This window comes from Papio anubis, chromosome 10 (genome assembly GCF_008728515.1).
Source record: "Papio anubis isolate 15944 chromosome 10, Panubis1.0, whole genome shotgun sequence".
Classification (NCBI taxonomy): domain Eukaryota; kingdom Metazoa; phylum Chordata; class Mammalia; order Primates; family Cercopithecidae; genus Papio; species Papio anubis.
In genome coordinates, this window is record NC_044985.1 from 99,586,394 (window position 1) to 99,593,328 (window position 6,935).

Genomic DNA, 6,935 nt, shown 5'->3' on the forward strand with positions numbered 1-6,935 from the left:
GAGCTCTACCCTCAGAGAGTCAGATTGAACAGGTCTGGCCAGCCAGGGTGGCTCAGGCCTGTAAGCCCAGCAATTTGGAAGGCTGAGGCAGGAGTATTACTTAAGGCCAGGAGTTTGAGATGAGCCTGGGCAACAAAATGAGACCCCATCTCTATGAAAAAAAAAAAATTTTGATTAGCTAGGTATGGTGGTGTAGGCCTGTACTCCTAGGTACTTAGGAGGCTGAAGTGGAAGGAATCACTTGAGCCCAGGAGTTTGAGGTTACAGTGAGCTATGATCATACCACTGCACTCCAGCCTTGGTGACAGAGCAAGGCCCTGTTTCTAAAAATTAAGTAAATAAAATAGGTCTGGGGTGAATTCCAGGAATCCAAACCCAGATGTTGAAAAAGCAACTATAGATAATACTGATGGGCAGTAAAGTTGAGAACCTCTAACAACTCATTTAACAGTGAAGGGAATTTGGTTCAGAGAGACGTAATTTAGTAGAAAGCCAAGCCCTAGAACCAGATTTCTCCCCTGTTTCCAATACACCCACACCATTTCTTTTTCCCCACAAAAGTTATTGTCAAATATTTCAAGAAACAGAAGAATAAAAGTGATTTGCTGAGGGTTGAGATTGGGGAAAATAAGGTGTCTGTATTTAAAGCAGTGGCATCTGGAGTAAGGTAGAGAATGGAATCTTATGAGGGCAAGAATATGGTCTTCCCAAGCTTTGCTTTTATAGAATCGGAAACTAGCAGTTCCCAGAAGCCTGTTAAAGAAATAAAAGCCAGGCGTGCTGTAACCAAAGCACTTTGGGAGGCCAAGGCGGGCATATCACCTCAGGTCAGGAGTTCAAGACCAGCCTGGCCAACATGGTGAAACCCCATCTCTACCAAAAAATACAAAATTAGCCAAGTGTGCAAGTGGGCACCTGTAGCCCCAGCTACTGGGAGGCTGAGGCAGGAGAATCACTTGTACCCAGCAGGTAGGGGTTTCAGTGAGCCAAGATCGTGCCACTGGGTGACAGAGTGAGACTTTGCCTCAAAATAATAATAATAATAAAGTCCATCCAGTTACATAGGGCCCCACTTAATAGCCCTCGCCACTGATCCAACTTAACCTTGGCTTCTCAGCTCAGGTTTCCATAAGGTCAGAGGTGGTTTCCTGGAATAAGAAATGGAAGCTCCTTATTCTTAATCTTCCAAGGAATCCAAAGGGTTCTTCAGACACTTTGCCAAGGGTCAGGGATCCTGAGTTCAAAAGCAAGCTATCAGGGATTGATATTCAGCCAAATCGCTCTTTGGCCCTCCTTAAGGCATCTTCTGGAATTCCTAGGTCATATTTTGCTTTGCAGCAAAAGACCATTAGGGGCGTAATCTAAGACCCAGGAAAGTTCTCAAAACTCAAGAATTGTGAAAATGTAAGACCTCAATGGTTAAGAGAGTCCTCCTGGTTGCCCTTAACACTCTCTGTAGTCCCAAGACTGAACTCTATACCAAAAATAGAGTTTCAAAGTCTGTGCTAAACCGGAAGGTGCATTCGATCTAAAGGTAACCGAGGAGTCCTAACTGCATCAAGCCCAGAACTCTCCTGCACACTAAGATAAACGATATATGAACTACACAAATACTGTTTGGCTTCTTTACACCATGCAACACATGGGCTTTTGTGTGCTTCCCAACCTACTTCCCAAACTTATGTACTGAGAACTTATCTATTTTGTAGGCGATGCCGTGCATACGTTGTTTCATCTCATCCTCACAGAAATCTCATAAGGTAGGCGTCACCATACTTTACAGATGAAAGAAACACCCCCAGATCACTTAGAAAGCAGCAGGGCCATGGCTCACTCCTACAATCCCAGCACTTTGGGACGCCGAGGCAGGTAGCTCACTTGAGGTCAGGAGATCGAGACCAACCTGGTCAACAAGGTGAAACCCGGTCTCTACTAAAAAAAAAATACAAAAGTTACCTGGGCATGGAGGCATGCACCTATAGTCCCAGCTACTCAGGAGGCTGAGGCAGGAGAATTTCTTGAACCCGGGAGGCGTAGGTTGCAGTGAGCCAAGATCACATCACTGCACTCCAGCCTGGGAGACAGAGGGAGACTCTGTCTCAAAATAAAAAAGAAAGAAAGGAAAAAACCAGCAGGACCAGGAGTTGAGCTCATGTCTGTCCAGCTCCAAAGGATATGCTCTTTTCACTACATATGCAACCTCCCCTGAAAAAGCAAGATAAGAGTTGGGTGACTCAAACACTTTTGCTCTCCCCTGCTACAGAATGACTCTGCCCTTCGCCTAGTGTTTCAAAGTCCGAGTTGAGCCTTGTATCTGTGAGGATCCCCCTCACCATGAGGAGAAACCAATGTGCATTTCCCAGACTCCACAGAGCTTTCCTGGGTCCTGAGGCTAGAGACAGCTCTGCTGAAGCAGCTTAAATATGTACATTTCCAGGAAGAATATTCTTTAGTTAAACCCTGCTGTTTTGAATTTCTACAGCTATGGCTTTGCCTAACTTCCTGCAGCAGATGGATTTACAAAATTCTCTTGCAGAGCATGGGAACTGGGAGCAGAGCTGCGTCCTGAAGGTGGCTGAGCCTGGTTTTGTTGTTTTGTTTTTTGGTTTGTTGTTTTTCTGATCATGAGATACAAGACCACAGTGAAACATTTAGTTGTCTTCCAAACAGCCATCTTGGCACAGATTTGAAACATTAGCACAATCATGTGTCTTTAGTGTCAAAGGAGTCATTTAACTTTTCGTAGAGAAATTTCTACTTAATACCAGCTCACACAGCAACAGAAGCCAAAAGGGACTTGTTTTCTACTGATTTTCTTCTAAGCAGTCCAAAATTTGATACACCAGCAGAGGGTTTTGAATGGGAGAAGACATGCTCCACAGTGTGGTGAATGAGTAAGTGGCTACAGGTCATCCCTATAGATGAGGGCAGGTGGTCTGGCCATTCTAAGGGACACAGAGGCTGTGCCTAGGGGAATGACACTGGCCTGTCAAAGCCATTGGCACGACTGCGCTGAGCAATTTCCGTGCACAAGCTCAGTTGGTCTTCATTACAATCCTGTAAGGTAAAATGGTATTTTTGTGACAAATGAGGAAGCTGATGCTGAATGAGGTCGAGCAATTTACCCCCATTCCCACAGCCAGAAAGAAGTGGACCTATGCAGACATTCCTATTCTGCCCATCACTTCTTTTCACCTCACAGGGTGTGAGTCACTGAACCCATCGTGAATGGAATTTTGCTTTCTGGGCTCACTGTCAGATTAACTGCCTTGCAGACCCAGCAGGAAGTTCTCAAGAGTGAGATAAACCCAGAGGGACCAAGTCCTGACCTGAATCCTAGCTGACTCCAGAGTCTTTTCTGAGCACAAAAGTCCAAGACATAGCAGCAAAAGCTCTCAGCACTGTGCTGGCTCCTGTTCTCCCCAGCCACTCTAAGGCGACCAGAGAGATGTGCCTGAAGCCCAGTGCTTTTTATTTACCCCAAACTCTCCTGAAAGACAAATACGTGCTCATCAGCTCCCAGGCTCAGGGCTTCCTGTTTTCTTAGGTGCTCTATCACATCTGCTGCTTCACTGCCTTGGGTTAAGTTTACATTCACTGAAGAACAAAGCTGAAGACTTAGGGGTGAGACCCCAGCACTTTTCTTTTTTCTTTCAATCTAAAGCAATTCATAGATAAGCCTCTTTCTCAGCCTGTTTACAAAGAGGTATCCTAAATCCCACTGTTGTATACAAACTCTGGTGTGGGGCTTATCCTTACTCCTAGGGCACAGAAGTCTCAATGGAATATCATAAACCATTCTTTAGAATAAAAAATTACAACCAAAATGTAACATTTCCACAGGCATCACCAACCCCTGTAATTTTTACCATATTCCATATTTGATTTATTGCCAAAGAGAAATGTGCCCTGAGATGAATCTAAGGCAAAACGGGGTGGTTTAGTACTCCTTTTCTGGTGCTTAGAAGAGTTATTTTTATCATTAAATTCAAATATTTAGCGGTAAGGTTGTTCTTGATGAAATTCCTTGTGGGGACCTTAATATTAGGTCTCCTAGAATTCATCCTTTGCTCTACTACTTTTGTGGTCTTTTTGTACCAAAATAAGCATTTTTTCCTAGACTAATCTCTTTTCAGTTATGCTAGTGAAAATCACAGTCATACACAATGTTATATTGAATATTAATATTGGCATCAGAATTTTCAGAGCATTAAAAAAAATGCCTGTATGACTGGTACTTTTTATTGAAAACTCATTTAGAATATTTTCCTTGACTTTCCAGTTGTTCATTTGAAAATGAGGGAGGTAGATTAGATTATATATATAGCTCCTTCTAAGTCAGATAATTTCTGAATCTATGAAGGTCTAGCATACTTCTCCAGAATCCCTACATAGACTCTCTTAGAAATCAGGTTTTTTAAAAATAATTTAGGATAAATATTTTCATCATCCCAGTATACTCCAAATAAAATTCGTATCATTTTTGCTAAAATATTAAGCCAGGTTTGTTGAAACGTATTCTGAAGGGGAGAAAAGGTATTATCTTTTTCTCACTGATGACAAGGTTCATGGCTGACACCCCTATAACAAAAGACAGATTAACAAGATAAAATCATAACAAAATTGTTTAACTAGAGTTTTACATGACATGGGAGGCTTCAGAAATGAATACCCCCAAACCAGGGGAAATTGTGATTTTTTTCTTTTTTTTTTTTTTCTTTTTTTTTTTTTTTTTTTTTTCTTTGAGATGGAGTCTTGCTCTGTCGCCCAGGCTGGAGTGCAATGGTGCAATCTTGATTCACTGCAACCACCACCCTCCGGGTTCAAGCAATTCTCCTGCCTCAGCCTCCTGAGTAGCTGGGACTACAGGCCCATGCCACCACGCCCGGCTAATTTGTGTGTTTTTAGTAGAGACAGGATTTCACCATATTGGCCAGGCTGGTCTCAAACTCCTGACCTCATGATCCACACGCCTCAGCCTCCCAAAGTGCTGGGATTACAGGCGTGAAACACTGCTCCTGGCCGAGAATTTTTATTTATGGCCATGTTTTAGGGGAGAAAAATGGGAGAAGCTCAGAGTGATCTTCTTGCTTCTGTGGCTTTCTCAATTGTCAAGATGCTATATTTTGGGGTATCATGCCTTGGGCCCCAGTAATTTCCTTTTTCCTTTCTTTCATTTTCTATACATGCATCTACTTAGCTAAAAATCAAATATTCAAATATAGATTACTTTGTCAATACAAGTTTTGCCATTTAAAACTTTTTGCTATTTAAATTATTTTCTTTATGTGCATTATGGCTTCAGAAAGGCAACTCAGGGAAAACCAACTTATATCCAACACGTACATTCTTATCTTTTTCTACTAAAACCAAGACTCCTCTGATTAGTTAAGACTGTTACTTGGGGAATGATTGAGCAGTACATGAGTTTAGGAGTTCCTCCTTTTTGTGTCAAGCATGGTTTGGCTTAACTCCAAACCAGGCATGGGAAGTCTTAGTCACACTAGGCCACTGAGTTTGTGTTTGCAAGGAAATCTCTGGTTTGCTTTCTGTGTCACCTAGCACACATCTCCAAAGATTTTACTTGTATCACTTTGAACCTGAGAACAGATATTATTTTGACAGCACACAGTATACATAGCAGAATCCCACAGCTTACAATGCAATAATGCACTTACTTTCAGCAAAGCAAGGAGGAAAAGGAGGGAGGTGGAGCTGGTTAAATCTAGACGTTTCTACAAGTTAGCTTACTTAATCAGTAGGAGATGGGTTTATTTGTTTTGCTCTCTTTTAGTGGTTACTTTCTGTTAATGAAGACTGTGTGTACTTGTATTTGGGGTAAGCTTAGTCATTGACATAAGGACAGGGATGGCAAACCCAAGTTAAGCTTAGCAACTTAACACCATAGAGGATAACAACAAAGACTGTCTCTGTAAACAAACTTTAGACCAGATTCTTTGTGCCCTATTCTCAAAGAGGCCTCATCTTTGGGCCTTGTCTTTGTCCTGCCTAGTCCAGTTTTAGCAAGAATTCTGCTAAGTCAATCTAGCAAAAATCCCCCACCCTTGATATCTAATCACCCTGGCCTGCCTTCAGCAAGAATTCTGTTAGTCTCTTTAGAAGAATCTCCCTATCCTCATTGTCTCCTCTTAGTAATTTTCCATTCACGGACCCCTTCACTCTGTTCATTGGCTATAAATGCCCAACGGCTTTGCTATATTCAGAGTTGAACCCAATGTCTCTCCCTTACTTTAATAGTCTTGATACCTATTGCAATAGTCCTGAATAAAGTCTTCCTTACTGTTTTAACAAGTGTCAGAATTTTTTTTAAAACAGGGGTCAGGCTGTTATTTGTATGTTGTAAAACAAAGCATTTACAATCTTCTCCAAGTTTTATAGCTCGGTCTTAGTCACAAGTATTAAAATATGATCTGCCTGGGACCTGAAGGCTCCAAAGTCCTTATTGCAATTGTGCTTAATACATCCCTCTACCCCATCCCCATTTCTACCCTTCTGGGACAAGAAAAGCTATGCCTTACTTAAAACTGCTGTGAGCATGAAAATATTCCATTGGAGTGGGGCTGGAGGCATAGGGTGAGGGGCAGCAGCTCTACTTTGAGCCATAAAGTGCTAAGTGGGAGTTTCATTTGCCAAGAAGGGGCCTTCCTATACAAGGTGGAAGGTGGTGTTGGTGAATGAATAATTGCCAGGGAAGTATCACCAGACACCAGGATAAGGTTTTATGGGTCATTGGGAGGAGAAAAACAACTAATAGCATCCTTGTTGAGTCTTTAGAGGCACAGAGTAGAAGCCTGAAGAAGAGTAAATAGAAAAAATAATTAAGGAAAAAATAAGCTACAAATAGTAAAGAGGAGAAGTGGGAGCTTTGAGCATCAAGGAAATTTCTGGCAGAACTCTAGCAAATGCCTGCACAA